The 16,850-nt window shown below is 40.0% G+C and overlaps 1 protein-coding gene across 5 annotated transcripts in view; it reads right to left on the bottom strand.

Annotated features, from left to right (window-relative positions):
• ZNF217 (zinc finger protein 217) overlaps positions 1-16,850 on the bottom strand; it is a 33,255-nt gene that overhangs the window by 15,883 nt on the left and 522 nt on the right. Inside the window, exon 1 of one of the 5 annotated variants that reach the window (XM_081916706.1) lies at positions 16,332-16,562. The exons of 1 other annotated variant lie outside the window; for it this stretch is intronic. The gene's annotated coding sequence lies outside the window, so the exon portion shown is untranslated. Of the gene's footprint in view, positions 1-14,107; positions 14,276-14,395; positions 14,494-15,623; positions 16,141-16,331; positions 16,563-16,850 lie in introns of those variants that run through there. 3 more of the 5 variants (XM_081916703.1, XM_081916701.1, XM_081916704.1) reach the window with 3 other exon arrangements.

The raw sequence follows: 16,850 nt of genomic DNA, 5'->3' as shown, positions 1-16,850 counted from the left end.
TCACAATCCAAAACATATTAATAAGAAATGCTACATTTTTATCACACATTTCCTCCAAGGAGCTCAAGGCACTTAGTTCTTCCACCCTCACTTCATCCTCACAACAACCCTGTTAGGATATGACCCAAGTCAAGAGTGAGTTTCATGACTTGACCGGGGATCCGAACCCATGACTCCCAAGTCCTAGTCGAACATTTCTAAGCACGCCACCACATGGGTTCTTTTGATTAAACCAAGAGGTGTCACTTGTCAATAGCATTATGTCTACCAAGAGTGACATGGATTGAGGAATGAAGTTGTAGTCCTGTAACCCCTTGAAGAACACAGGTTCCCCATCCTTCCATTACATGCTTGATGCCTATTCTAGATGTAATGTCTCTTCGCTTTCAGCTCCATGGGTCCCAGTGCAGCTAGAATTTATTTGTCAGCACCGTATTAAAAAATGGTAAACACTGCAACCATTTCCAAATCTAAAATGACCTTGCCAAACATGCAGGCACACCACAAATTCCTTGTGGTTTGAAATCCAAATGTTCTAGTTACTACAGAAGCAACACCCAAGGCACCTGGAGTTTCACAACTCATTTCAGTGTCTTCTGAACCCACAACTCATAAATCCTTGATCAGATTTTCCACATGGGGTACTGGATGTAACTCTAGGGTTCAGAAGCTCCATTCTTGCAAACAAAGAAGTCAGCATGAAAAGCCAAAGCCCTTTAACACCAAATTGCCATTTCCAAAATTGGCACATGTACACACACTACATTTAGTAAAGTTAAAGGTAGAGGACCCCTGGATGGTTAAGTCCAGTCAAAGGTGACTATGGGTTTGCGGCGCTCATCTCGCTTTCAGGCCGAGGGAACCAGTGTTTGTCCATAGACAGCTTTCCAAGTCATGTGGCCAGCAAGGACTAAACCGCTTCTGGAGCAAACCACTTCATTTTAACACTGAGCAGATGACAAGTCATAAGGGAAGATATGACAAATGAAATGATCAGACAGGAAGCTTTTAGGAGCAGGAACTGAGCTTTTTATGCGGAAATGACACCCAAGCATACCACGGACTGTACTGAAAACTGACCATAGAAAATAATTCAACATGAGAATTTCTTGTAGCTTCAAGATCAAGTGTTCACTTTAAGAACAGTAAACAAGCTTTGGAGAATGATAGAAACCAATGGGAGATGTCAATCTATATTTGGAAACAGAACAGTCTACAATGCAGACTTTATACAAAATAAGGCACAAGACTGTACCTTTTTTAAAAAAAAATCTGTGTCCAGAAAACCACAATTAGGACAAATTTGGATCATCTTCTTTCCTCATTTTGTTGAACATTCACCCATGAAAAGCTACAGAACTTTCTTTCTCTAAAGGCAACAGTGCCAAACCACCATCACCATGCAGCTAGGTTAAATTGTTCCTTTTAAAAAACTAGAGAATTTGAGTTAACGTATTTAAAACTACAGTATACCATGTGTCTACTTTCAAGTTAGGAAAGAGTTTGCCTATCACTGGGAATCAAGGCCCACTGAAGTTCACATCACTTCATGATGGGAAGTGGCAGAAGCAGCAAGAGAGATCAGCACTGCATCTTCCTCTCTATAACCTAAATTCCAGTACTGCAGGAGCCTCCAACCCCCACACAAAGGCCTTTGGCACGTATAGGGGAGGGGAAGGGTCTTTCCTTTCACTTTACACCATGCTTTGGAGAACAATAGAAACTAATGCGTTCTAGGAAATACACAAGAGAGGGTGGGTGAGCAGATGGAAAAGAATCCTTGTGCTATAAATCCTGGGGGTATGATGAGTTGCCCATGCAGACATGACATCTGGATTTCTGGACCCACTTAACCTACCTATGTGAGCTTTTTCTACATTACAGGGTCAGTCATGGGAATGCCTTGGGATCATAGCCCAAACTGAAAAGTTTCCATGCCCAACTCACTGTATGATACCCATAAATGTGTGTGGGTTTTTTTAAAGGTGCTATTCAACTAACTAGAATGGATATAGTTTTGAAAAAAGTTTCACTACCCCATTTTCATCATACAATATTCCTGTGTGCACACAAGGCACAGGATCATGCATATTCCTGTCAATTAAACTCCTGTGTAATACACATTTGTGCTCATACATAAAATGTAGTATGTATCACATGCAGCTTTAAAAAAAGCAGTTTGAACTGCTCCTTTTTCCTCACAGGGAACCAATCATTCCTAGTGGTTTTCAGACATGTATCTACAACAATCCTGTCCAACAGCTAATTCTTGTTTTGTATAGATTTCCCTTGACTTCATAACTAACAGAAACACTTTCATATATTGAATTTATGTCTGTCCTGTGATAACTGCACATTAAATTCATCATGTATTTAACAAGCTACCAGCAAATCCTAGTAATGAAAAATATCAATATTTTCTTAATTACTTCATCCAACAAGGATAATGGCTGTTTTTTGTTTTGTTTTTGTTACTTAAGTCCAACAAACATTGGCAGATGTGTGCTATATTTTCTCTCTGTACACCAGTCAACTGACTTTTCTTTGTGAACAATATAATTGTGTTTACAGGCATTACCTTAGAAACCATTCATGTCAGTAGGCCCTTAAATCTTAAGCTAGATGCAAAACTACATTGCTCATATTTGTCCGATAGCTGAACAGACCTCTGTGTGCTTCTTTTTGTTGAATAACATGAGCCTGAAAGTCCTCTGTGTAATCTCATGTCTACCATTTGTAGGGCAGAGGGAAGGACAGAAAGATCAAAAATACCTCACGAATTTTCAATTCTACTTGACAGTATTCAAATCTATTTTCTCATTCTCTGGTTGTTAAAAATTATACATACAGTATATGAAGATATACCTTTTATTAACATAATAGTCCAATTGTTAGGCTTTTAATATACTGTAGGGTATTTTGTGAAAACAGAAGTGAATCTGTGGTACCTTCATAAAACATAACCAATGTATGTTATTGCAGACCACTTCTGTTTGAGAGAGTTCTACAGACCAGGCTGCATTTCTATAGTGTAGCTTAATTTTGACCTGGCATTGCAGCACTTCCAATTTCCCTGTTTTAAGTGTTAAGGGACCTTGACACCACAATGCATCTTGCAAGAATAATAAACTTTAATGAAACAACAGCAGTTTTACATTTTACTGTTGCTTCAGTTTAATGAGGAAATATGCTTTACCTCTCTATACTCTCTTCACACGACAGTCTTTAAGCCAAACACTCTGTTTCAGCCTTCCAGACCAAGGCCATTTAGTGCAACATCCTGTTCTTATAAAGCCCAACCAGATGACAATGGGAAACCTGCAAGCAGAATCTGAATTCTCCCACTTGTGATTCCTAGCAACAGGTGTTTAGTTGCATACTACCTGCAACAGTGGAGGAAGAACAATGGCATTCTTGTAGGGCTTCACTTTTTCATAAAAAAGGAACAAGGAAGTTGCCTCCTGACCATTTTCCTTCCCTGTTGGCTCCTGAATGAACAGCAAGCAAAGCAGCTGGCTTCAGAAAGCAAAATAGCTGGAACACAACTCCCTTGTGCTTCTCAGTAAGAAAATATGAGGCTACTTTGGAGTGAGTAGGCAGCAGCCAACACTCCAAGTTCTGGGTGGCTTCTGTACAGGTGCTGACTCACTGAGACGTCATGTGTGAACGGAGCAGGTATCTGTATGAATTCAGATGTTTAATTAAAAGTTCAACTGTGTAGATAAAGAATGTCAGTTGGGAAAACTCATCACATTAGTCCAACACTCAACTCTGCTGTGTATTAAGGCTCATATTAAACAAACTCCAAGACCAATTAAGAGGCATTTGTAAAAAGGTAGCCAAAATGCAAGGCACAGCACAACAACTTCACACATTGCACTCTGCATTGGATGAGCACAGACGATCATCTATTCAAATTTCTGTTTAAATTTGAGATGCTACAATTTTTAAAGACCTGATTAGTACTCAGATTGAGTTTCTTATTATAGAAGAGAAACTTAAGAATCTTTATATCATCATATAATTTTGTAAGATCTATTTCTGGGTAATGGTATCAGAGAACATTTGAAAAATCACTTGAAGTAGAAGTTTATAAACCAACTGAAAGTTTTCCTTCCATTTTATCAACCTAGTATTTTATATAATAACATATCTAGAGTGTAGGTAGGATCCATGATTCAGAGAAGGTATCTTTAAATACACACACATAAAAGGGAGAAACATTTAAATTGGACTTTGTGTATTAAAGCCTATGCTTTATTTATGGAATATATGCTGCCCAATTTTGGAACTATTTAACTCCTGTGTATGCATAGGAAACAAAGTATACTTGATTCAAAAGATTAAAATCAGTAGGACACAAAGCATAACTATTTTGTGAGAAAAAGAACTCCCTACATATTGTTTCAGCTGCAGAAGAGATCAAAATAAAATAATCTAGAAGTTTGGGCATTTGACCCTAACTCCCATGTAAATGTTTCCAACAGCTGCATAGTTTTAGCATCAACATTATTTTAAAATGCACTGATCTTACAAGTAAGCTAGAATAGTCATGTATCACTACAGGCACAGATTTTACAGCCATGAGCAGCTACAGCCAGTTGAGAGTCACATATTTTGTATCAATTGTTGACTGCCTTCATTAGAAAAAGCTACATTCCTTTTCTTTACTAAGCATGTCCATAAAATAGTGATTGCTGGTACTTAAGGACATTTTCAGGTTTTGCCACAAGAACATTTTACATGTTAATAGGTTGCCAATCTACATCTCCATACACAGGTTCCATAAGGGTATCAGAACTAGAAAGGGCCTTTTTTTTTTTGCTATAGCATATTGAGGGCACAATCATATGGTCCATGGGAAGGTATTGTAAAGTCTGTAGGATTTTGAGAATCGATCCCCAGGCAGTCAACCCTCCCAGTAGCCACAGAAAGAAGCACTGCTGTTGCTCCCTCTACTACACACACCATTTGGCTAAATGCAAACATTTTAAATGAATTATTTCTACAAGTATTACCGCCACTTGAGCCAATTCAATCTACACAGTATCACAGCTGTCTTAGTCTGGAGCATTCATGCTTTTTAGTGTAGTGGTCAGGATTCAAAGAAGTCATTCCGTTTGCTTCACATGCCCCAAGGGGTTTGGGGATTGATGTTTCTAGAAGGGCAGCCTCTGGGCCGCTTGGCAAACTACTTTTAATGCTGATGCAGAATTACAGAAATTAATGTGAGATATATCTCAAGGGCCTGTTATTTGAGAGAGAGGGAACCAAAATCCCACTAGGACTACTCCAATTGAAAGAAAGAGGTTGCAATCCAAAGAATCACCAACACATCTCACTAAAACCAGCAAACATGCAGTAGCTTCCAGTTAACAATGGAAAAATATTCATGGCATGTAATGTGCCTAAGAATTGCCAGACATCTCTAAAAAAATTATCTTATCCCCCATATCCTTTATTAATCCCTTTCTATGCTCCCATCTGAAGTTTGAGACAGAAGAACACTATCACACTGGAGTATCTTTGGGATGGAGATACCTGTGTCCAGCTTTGAACAAGACACTAAACACATTCTAATTAGTACTAGAAGTTCCAGCACATACAGAGTAGGGACCAATTAGTTCTGTCAGCCCGACCCAGAGCAGAAACAAAACAGCTGAAACACTCCTTTTGTCTTTTTGTATCTGCCTTTTGTTGGGTGTATGGATTAGCATATTTGAGAGAATTGGAGCCTAGGCTAAAGAGTTCTGCATTTGGATAAGATACATTATGTGTGAAAACATTAAGACCTACCATTAAAATACTTCAGCCTTGAAAGGGGTGCTTTTTAAAAGTACCTTAGTCTAGGAAAAACAATATCCACTGAAGTGGAGGGGAATGTTTAGTATTTGGTAATCCTTTATATGTAAATGCTACAGGGCTGGCAGGGGCAGGGTGGAATGCAGTCTGGCTCCCATTTGAAGAGGTGCTACCCCTTACTAGCATGGGTCCTGGTAAATGCCCAGTGTTCTTTAGTTTCCTTATGTTAGGGGTTCTCATTCTTATATAGGAGCAGGCAGCACTTAAACATTTCTATGTCCTCAAAAAAGTTCTCAGACTCTCTGAATTTCCTTAAAATACTGCTTATAAAAGGTTAATCTAACTCCAACACCTCACTTTATAAAGCAATTTTATTTTAATAATATTAAGATCAAGCTTTAGCCTACCAAGAATAATTCTACAGTATAATCAAATACCTCCATGGTGATAATGTGCAGCTATCCTATGTCTCATAAGTATTGGATTAAGTACTAAAAATTATTTGTATCGATCTATTGCAGGGTATCAACTTTTAGATGATTCAGACCAGTATTTAAGGCTCTAAATGGTGAAAAGGATTTTAAAGAAACCCCAAACTGGCAAATAGTATCTAATTTCTTTCAGATGCTGTGTGTAATATTGCAGCAAGAAATCCTACTACTGCCATTACTATTTAAGGCCTACCATGTATAAAATATCAGATTTTGATATTGCTACCAGCCCTACATCACTTAAGGTAGAAAAGCTGTAAGAATTTCTGTTTGGCCTCATCAGTGTTTTGCCAAACCAGTTTACAACATAGTCAAATAAATTGCATGGCACAAAGTTACTCGGACTGTACCATTTTAAACTCTGGACGGTATTGGACATTCAAATGTTTCTCAGCATGAAATGAAAAGGAATGAAACACCAACTTCTTGCTGCTTTCCATATACTGTGATGTGTTTAATTTTGTTTAATATGGGCAGCATATAAACACATGATGCAACACCTGCAGGAAGAACTGGTTAATTCCCAGAGTTTCATTCCACTTTATTCATCTGAATGTGTGAACTGTCTCTCAAAGTCAATGCTTCAGTAGGCCTGATAAGAGTGTAGCCAATAAATGAGTTTTCATTAAGAGCCAACTGATCAGAAGGCCCCCCCCCAAATAATCTGCTGCTAAATTATACTACATCACACTGCAGGTGGGAAAATCAAATGTTTGAATACTTCACCTGTAGTTTGAACACTTCGCCTGCAACTTTAATGTAAGAGAATGAATAAGAAGTGGCTCCCTACAGCTACAAAAGCTAGCAAACTTTTTATACATGGAGAAAAGATTCAACCATTTGATTCCCCCACCTGCAGTCTGAGGAGATACACTCCAGCAGAACATTCATCATGCGGGCCTCTAGCTGATAAGAGTGTGTCTTTGAGTGTGCCACTTCAAACATTCGCACATTATATGACACCTAGGAATTTCTACCATTTTGTGCTGACTGCAGAATGCAGTAAGCACAGAAATATTGTAGCTATAAAATCAAGACACACCAAACTCTTCCTTCTGAATATATATACTCTCAACTTTCTTCTATCTCACCCTAGAAAGCACAGAGTCTTACTTGTTCATGGTCGACATATAACCTAAATTAACCAGTTCTATAGAAATCATGAATTAATATAGAACAATTTCTATGATTAACCGCAGCTCTGAAAGATTATTGCTATTCTGATTAGCTGCAACTCTTCAAATAAAAACTAAGGTTTTACTAAAAAAAAAGAAAAGGAAACAAAAAGGAAGGTACATGGAAGTAACTCCCAGGTGTTTATAATTCACAACTTAAACATCATTGCAGCACAACTAATATTTAGCACTACAGCTGGTTTCTTCTTTGTAAAGATTACTATGACCAATTTAACAATACACAAGACATAATTGAGCTTGGTGCTGTGGTTTGAACCACAGAGCCTAGAGCTTGCCAATTGGAAGGTCGGCAGTTTGAATCCCCGCAACAGGGTGAGCTCCCGTTGTTTGGTCCCTGCTCATGCCAACCTAGCAGTTCAAAAACACACAGCGCAAGTAGATAAATAGGTATCGCTCCGACGGGAAGGTAAACAGCGTTTCTGTGAGCTGCTCTGGTTCACCACATGCCCCGGAAGCTGTACACCTGCTCCCTCGGCCAGTAAAGCAAGATGAGTGCCACAACCCTAGAGTCGTCCACAACTGGACCTAATGGTCAGGAGTCCCTTTACCTTTAAGAAGGCAATGGTTGGTATTTGTGTTTTTTGACCAAACAACCAACATTTGTTAAAATAGTCACCAACCCTGACTTACCCAGCATATGCTATAATCAACTTATCAAGCAGCATGATTTCAAGTTATATAATTATAATCACTTGGCCTTAATAAGAACAAAAATTATATTTAGTTAAACAAGCAAGAATATGATCACTTCACGGCATCTGTGCAGCTCAGGAGCCCAATAATCCTTGAAAGTATAGGCCAAAGATTTCCCAGTGGGTAAAATTATTTACTCCATTCAAATGCATTTGAGGATCATGTGAAAATATGTTGCAACAAGTTTTGTTTTATTCCAAGTACCTTTCCTACAGTTTAATTGTGACACCTACAAGCAAAATGTATTCACCAGTAAAGAAAAATCACATGCTAATTTGTTTTCAGAGTAGATGTTTACATAATAAAACTGTATCAAAGAACTAAATGTCTTCTCTGATATCTAGTATTGGGGAGGAAACAAGTCATTGTCCCTGCCCTAGATTTAGTGGCTCTGTGGGTTAAACCACTGTGCCGCTTGGGCTTGCCGATCGAAAGGTCGGTGGTTCAAACCCCCGGTCCCAGCTCCTGCCAACCTAGCAGTTCGAAAGCACGTCAAAGTGCAAGTAGATAAATAGGTACCGCTCTGGCAGAAAGGTAAACGGCATTTCTGTGCACTGGTCTGGTTTCACCAGAAGTAGCTTAGTCATGCTGGCCACATGACCCGGAAAAACTGTCTGCGGAAGCGGACAAATGCCGTCTCCCTCAGCTTGTAAAGCGAGATGAGCGCCACAACCCCCAAGTTGTTCGTGACTGGACTTAATTGTCAGGGGTCCCACCTACTCTGGAGATCTGTTTCTTTTTAGGAAGACAATCCTACATTTAATGTTTACTGGACACCAAGCCAATGTGTCTGAAGCAAAACCAGAAGACTCCTAACAGCACAATCCTATGCATGTTTACTCCACTGTATTAAATGGAATTCACAGCTATGTAAGTGTTGTTCCTATGTAAGTGTGCATAGCATTGCAATCTAAATATATATCAGATGCAAGATCTATGCCAGGGGTAGGCAACCTAAGGCCCGGGGGCCAGATGCGGCCCAATCACCTTCTCAATCCGGCCCACGGACAGTCCGGGAATCAGCGTGTTTTTACATGAGTAGAATGTGCCCTTTTATTTAAAATGCATCTGTGGGTTATTTGTGGGGCCTGCCTGGTGTTTTTACATGAGTAGAATGTGTGCTTTTATTTAATATGCATCTCTGGGTTATTTGTGGGGCATAGGAATTCGTTCTTTTTTTTTCTTTTCCAAAATATAGTTCGGCCCACCACATGGTCTGAGGGACGGTGGACCGGCCCACGGCTGAAAAAAGGTTGCTGACCCTGATCTATGCTTTCTAAACCTGGACTGTTATTTTCAATATTACTTTTGATCACCCCAACTGACTAAGAGACTCATCTGGCAAAAAGGAATTTGTCATGTTATCCAAAGTGCCAGAAATTGTTTCCCCAAAAGTGGAACGCCCTCATGAGCCAATTTATGTGCTACCCCCCTACTTTTCTAACATACACAAACAGGCAACACAAAATGCTATTTACTAACCTCTTTTGCTATGTCATTCAAGGATGCTAATTAAAGCTGCTGATATAGTTGATGTGAACAGTTCAGGAGGTTGAGAAAAGGAGAAAATTCCTACTTGTGGAATTCTTCTAATTCTTGAACAGACCCAAGAATTCCTTGCTTAGAGCAAAACATTATTTAAATTTATTATGAACCAATTTTAAAAAGGTTAAACCAAGAATTCAGCTAACTACTGATAAACTACAAAACATACTTTTAAAAAACCACCACATGTTTGCCCCAGATTGGGAACAATAATATAAAGGCTACCAGCTCACTAACTTTGGGCTAGTAAACTTAAATTTACAATTGTTAATCCACATTTACACACACAAGCTGCACAGATAACTCACCCAATTTCTAAGGTCCAAAAACTTGATTACACAAGACATTATACAAACATGTTTTCCCCAATTCAAATACTGTAAGTGGTTACAAATCTCCAGTGATAGGATCCAGCCTTTTTATACTTTTCTGTATTATTCATCTGCTAATTTTTATTTGCTGGAGCCTTACACAGATTTGAGTGTCATTAAAAATGCTCAAAAAGTGTTCATAATGAATGAATATCTTTTATGCCAAAGGCGTAGCAAATGTAATTATGTGAAGGGGGGGCAATTGTATTGGACTCCTGATGTTCTAATCAAGAGAATGAGAATAAAGGAGGGCTTGTAAGCTTAGTAATGGCAGCCCTGCTGTGGCAGAAATTTTGCTGATTTTCTACATTTAAATAGTAGGTTGAACTGGAAAGGATGACATGAGATAAATAAGTAAATGACAGTCCAATAGCCTTACTTATTTAATCATCTGAATCTCTGTGGAAGCAAGTAAACTCAAAGGTCAAGCTTCTCTTTCAAATTTGCCTAAAGATAGGAAAGCTTAGTCATTTTAACTATAGGTAAAGAGCTGAAAGAAGTCCTTCATTCGCCAATAGAGTGTGTTTTTTTGTGTGTGGTATGAATAACATTTCACCATACCTGGCATAGAAGTAGTGAGAATTTTCTCTTTTAGATATTTTTAAAACTAGGCCATATTTATCACTACAGTACTTCCCTAGCCTATAAAAGCCTAATTACAAAGTCTCAGTTTTACACAGCTGCTACCATACTGAAAGTCAAATGAGATCTGCAATTTCATTTTCAACTATTTTTCCAAGCAGACATGCAATAATTTGCACCTTGATGCTGAACATACTGCTTGGAATTATACCACACTAATAGCAGTAGGACTTACTTTCAAGCAACACGATTAGGATCAGGGACGTGCTTTTCACTTTGATCTTGTACATATAGGAGGCAAATAAAACCTTCAACCGTGCAATTTCATTGATGCAAAGTATAGCAACACTCTCAAGTAATGCAGCTAAGTGTTTGAGAGGCAGAGAGTTTTTCAAAGAAGCCCTAAATGAAACAAACAAATGTGAAAGAATAGTGCAGAGTACCTTTTTTTCAGTCATATCGCCACCCCCTCGCCTTGCCAGTCTCCACCAAAACAAAGGAGATATTCCAAGCTACCCAATAGCTCTCCATCTGGAATCTAATGCAATTTCTCTTGAAGGAGTCAGTAGCAATCCTCTTAAAACCCCTATAAATATAGCCTCCCTTCGCTATGGCACTTTTTAAGAACCACAAATTTATAAATAACACTGCTTAATTAAAACAAATCCAGGAAATGGCTTCCCATCTACTCTAAAATGGGTTACCATTATAAGACATGCTGTGGTTTGGAACAACAACACCAACTAGAAAACCCCAACATCTATAGGTCATGAAAAAGTTATTTATGTTGAAACTTTATAGAAAAGACACCCATACTTTAAAATATGTTATGCTGAATATGTAACTTGGGAGGAAGTTTTCAGCACTGGTCTTTATTTCCTTTAAGGAAGAGCTATTCAGTGGACAATATAAAATCTTTTTTCCCCTTTAAAGGGGACATTCAATGTTGCAATTTTGCCTCACATAGAATTTCCATAGAGACACGTACCAAAAATAAGACTTGTTTCTCAGCAAGAATCGTCAGCTGCCATTAAAGCCACACCTTAAAAAGTTCTTACCACACAGCAGCCAAGCAAGTACAAACTAGTGGTGGCTCTTTTCAGAGCCAAAAAATAAGTTGAGCTAAAAGTTGGGATGATTTGGTATTTTAACATCAGATCTTAAACAGGCTGTGGTAAAGGCAGAAATATAAGCCATCTTTTTTTTTTTAAGGCTCTAGTAAATGCATGGTTTGTGTGTGCTTTTTTTTTTTTACACACAAGTGTAGTCTAACAACCTTTCACAGGAATATAAATATTTAACATTTAAACCTGACAACACAGCACTAAAAGATAAAATGCCTTCCTGCTAAGAGCAATAGTGCCTCAGAACTGGAAGGCAGCTGTTGTTCCCCTGCCTTCTCTTTTGTTGCACCTAATCTCATGTCAAGTCATTCAAGCAGCTCCAAAGCGATGAAGACATAATTGAATCAACCTTATACATTTTTATTTTATATTTTTTAAAACCCACTATTATCAAATAGCTATATGTACATGCTAAGTTTTTCCAAACAGGCTAACACTCTTCTTTCTCTCCAAAAAACAAAAACAAATCCAATGAATGCACACACAACCACAATGAAACTGAAATCAACGACTCAAACTTTGCAGAAGGGAATATAACTTGGTATGTCAGATCAATCAATAGTCCACTGAAATATTTTCTCAGCCACAGCTGTTTGTTATGCATGATGATTATCTGAATAAAGCCTCAACAGTAGCATCACTTCAAGAAAACCAAGGGAATTCTCCTCTCTCTCTTTCCCCCACCCCCAGATTTATTAACCATGCAGCATATACATTTTAGTATTCTCTCAAGTGGGAGTTCTTAATAAAAAGAAGTAACTGATGTCCCATCACAAGCTGGCATGCCTATTGCACATCTTAAATACTGACTCATCAATTCACATAAAACTGGGGGGGGGGGGGAGAAGAGAGGATCAAACTCCACCTACTTTCCCTCCCCCACCTCCAAAGAAAGCAGTTTAACCTACTTATGTGAGCCAATCCTTTCATGATGATCCAGAAAACAACTAATCATGAAGTCATAACATATTTTTTTTTAAAAAAGGCATCTCAAGTCCCAAATCTACAGAAGACCCCCTGAAGTGTAACAAAACATGGCGAGAGAAAACATTTGCAAGCCATTGTTATAAGAGCACTGTGCTCAGATACCTTTGCAGACACAAAAACCAGCCCCTAGCTGCCAACAGAAGTGGTCAGCAAGTCAATGCCTGCTATTCAGTGTGTAGTTAGGCGTTTTATTTCTCTGCCTTCCTGATCATATCAGGCAAGCTTCTCAAGGCCTAATACATTGTGAAGAATGATATGACTCTTCTCTCCCCCCCACGACATATTTGTAAGTGTGTTATTTCCTTCTGTTCCCTTCACATGCAGAAACTTCCCTTTTCACATTCTTCTGTAAAAGATTTCACTTCATCTACATGATTAAGTTCCTATTTCTGCTTTTGGCTATATGCTAGATTCTTTCTTCTACTCGCCCCTCAGCCCCCCACCACCCTTTCCACCCATCAGAAGCGATGTGTATATTTTAGCTTTCAAGGTCATTTTAGGAAGGACAAAAAAATAACCACAAGGAACCTTTTCGTTTTGTTTTCCTTTGCAAACACTCCATCTGAACCACAATGCCGAAGTTATTCGAACATCCAAAAGCCCTTCAAGCTAGAAACCCAAGACAGAAATTTTGCTGGCCACCACTTCAGAAACTCTTTTTAACACTTCGATTCTGATACTCACAAGGCACACACAGCATACATTATAATGGGGGAGGGGAGGGGAGGGGTGGGCACACGGGACTGCGTGTCGAATGACTGCTTTTGGCGAATAGGTTTTTGTTTATTTCAACTGCAGAAACCCTAACACACCCAAAGTGAAGCCGATTAGCCAATAATTAATGTCTCCCCATATATAGGTAAGGTATCAGTATACGGAAGTCAGTTCACATCACCAAACACACTTTAATGAATTTGTATTCTCCTCCTCTCCTAGCAAAGTCTATTGTTGTTGAAGAGCCACAGCTCTTCCTTTTCCACTCCCCCTTTTAAAAAAAAAATTGTGTACACACACATATATATACTGTATACAGGCACACAATTTGAGGTGGGGGAGAAATAACTCTACAACGCCCCGGGGCAGATTAGATTCCGCAGAAGCAGCATTCAAAATGAAACTGACAAAAACGGATCAATAAACTTTTCATTAGCAAATCTGAAGCCCCCCTCCACCCGCGCCCCCCCTCCCCAAACCATGAGCAAAACACATTGCAAACCTTTCCTCCAGGAACATCCCTGACTCACAAAGAAGATCCTTCCTCTTCCCCCCACCTCCTCCTCCTTAAGATCGACATATCGAGTATTGAAAACAAATACCTATGTCTCTAATGGAAGTTTCAAACCTCTACTTGGATGGCAGAGAAAGAAGGAAGGGAGGGAGAGAGAGAGAGAGAGAGAGGCTGCAAGCCAGAAGAGACGAGGCAGAAATCACACACAGCAAGAAGTTTAGAGGAAGCGAGGCTAATCTTCCCCTTCCTCATCTATTTATCTTCCTCCCTTTTGGTGGGTGGGAGGGGTGGAAAGAAAGAGGAAGAAATATAGCATAACGACGAGACCTGTAAAATGGGGTGCTTTTTTTGAGGGGGGGAGGGAGGTTTCTTTTACCTGCTGCTGATCTTCCTCTGCCTAGTGGTGGCTGTTGGTGGTGGTAGGAAGAAGATAAAAACTGACACAACAGGAGTTGCTGCGTTTGAATGAGAAAGAAGAGAGGGAGGAGGGATTCTTGTGGGAGGAGGAAGGAGGGCTATTGGGAGTTAGCTTTTTTTTTTTAAGGCTGGTTGCGTGAGCTACAGCCACACACACACACACACACACACACACCTGATCCTTTTGGCTTTTCTCTTCCTGATACCATTTGGGGAAAAGGAGGATTTGGGAGAAAGGTTAAGGGAGGGCATTTCCCAACAAAAGTCATTGGAGGAGGAGAGATGCTGCAATGAGGGCACTGCTGGAAACCACCAGTCTTGAAAAGGGATGGGTGGGAGAAGAGTTAGGTGTATGCAAGCACACACCTGCCCACTTTTACTGGGGAGGGGGCGATTCCTCCCCAATTCAACGGCGGAGATGAATTAATGTGCCACCTTTTATGTCCCAGGGTTTAGCAAGGATGCTTGTAAAAGGACATTTCATTTGCTTACTTTACATTAAACATGTATACACTGCCTTAGTTCCAAAAGGAACGAAAGAGGAACATGAAAACATAAACAATCACACACTAAAATACTGATTAAAGAGTACATACACATGATCATCCCGTTGCCATAGTTTTCTCTATGGCTTGACAACCATGTCAGGAGTGCTCTGATGGTGTTTCCTGCTTGGCAGGGGGTTGGACTCGATGGCCCTTGTGGTCTCTTCCAACTCTATGATTCTATGATTCTCCATAATTCCCTACAAAATTTCAGGACAGGATTATGACCTCTCCCATATAAAATGCTTTTTAAAATGTCTACATGCCCTCCCCAATTATTTTAAATTGTAAACATCATCATCATCTTATTTGAATGTCACCTTTTCATAGTTAAAGCAATGCTCAAAGTGGCTTACAACATGACAAGATTTACATAGTTACCAGCATAACAAAAGTCTTAAGCAATAAATAAAACACATCAAAAAGTACACAACCAAATGGAAAACACATAAATCATAAAATCTAAAACTAAGAATATTCCTTGAAGCAAGGAATATTATTATTATTATTAAAATTAGTAAGCCACTTTTCCATGTAAATATGCTTACGACAGAACTAAAATGAGAATCAATGCATCATTACCATAACAATCAAATACTAAGCCATTTCAAAACTTATCTAGGATGCTGTTAAGCGCCATACCCACTGCCATGTCGCAAGGCTTTGCTGAGATCCACTGAGGCCCTGTGTAGCGAACAGTCCTTGGCACAACTACTAAGACGTTTAATAAAACAAACCTAGAGAACACAATGGGATTTGTGGGTGAATGCACCCAAAGGTTGCGGCCTAAACCCCTAATCCCATAACTCAACACCTCCCTCCAGAGATGCCTCATTCCTCATCAAACACACTTGAGCAACAACAAAATAGTGGGATTATAACATATATTGAGGAACCAGGCAAAAAACGTTTCTGTATAACCAGGGCCTTTGGCTGAAAGAAATATTCTAAAGTCTTTTAAAGGTGTTTGTGGGAGGTAGGGGTGTGTGTTGGTTCGTTACACATTTTGTGTTATATAGTATTTTGAAATTGCGACCCGCCCTGTGATCTTTGGATGAAGGGGCGGAATACAAATTTAATAAATGATTATGAGGATGATAACAATTCCCCAACGCAAAGTGCCAGCTCTGAAGGCAGTAATTCTGTTATTTTAATCCCTCTGGATGGAAGCAGGGGGCGGGTGGGGGCGGAATCCTTAAAGCACAGTCCTATCCCCGTCTACTCAGATAAAAAAAACCCATTGAGTTCAATGGCATTTACTCCCGGAGCAGTGGTTACAAAAGCGCGGCCTAACGTTTAGTGGTTTGCCCATGGGCACATCCTCTGGAGAAAGGGGGGAAGGCTAGTCACCTTCGAGAGGAAAAATGACCCTCGAGCCATAATCCCCATAGTCAAGCACACAAAATCCCACAGGGAAAGGGGCTATTTTAGTGGCCTTGCAGGTTCCCTGCACAGTGACTCGCCCAAGCTGAGGAGCTGGCTTGTCGCCATGGCGGCCCACTCGGCTAGGCCCAGTCTCGTTGTCCGCCCCGCAGCGGGCAGGGCGCTTCGGCCTCCCCGCAGCCCTCGATCAGGGCCGCCTCCGCTCTTCCCTTGCCCTCGTGGCGCCTCAGCCCCAAACAGCTCGGAGGAGGGAAACGAGAGATGAGGCCGCCGCGGCCTGAGGAGATCAAGGCACACGCGCGCGCGCGCCAAGGAAAGCGGTTGGGCCTGAGGGCGGGAAGGAGAAGAAGGGGTTGTTGGTGATGGGGCTCTTTCACCTAGGGCGGAGAGGGGGGCATTTTAAGAAAGTTTCCAGAGAGAGATACACCCCCCTCCTCCTTAGTCTGTGAGAGCATAGGACAACGAAGGGGCCTTGGGTGGGGAGGG

This window comes from Podarcis melisellensis, assembly GCF_964234715.1.
Source record: "Podarcis melisellensis genome assembly, chromosome: 6".
NCBI classification, from domain to species: Eukaryota; Metazoa; Chordata; class Lepidosauria; order Squamata; family Lacertidae; genus Podarcis; species Podarcis melisellensis.
Note: the sequence above shows the minus strand (reverse complement) of the source record. Positions and strands in the feature narration are given on the sequence as shown.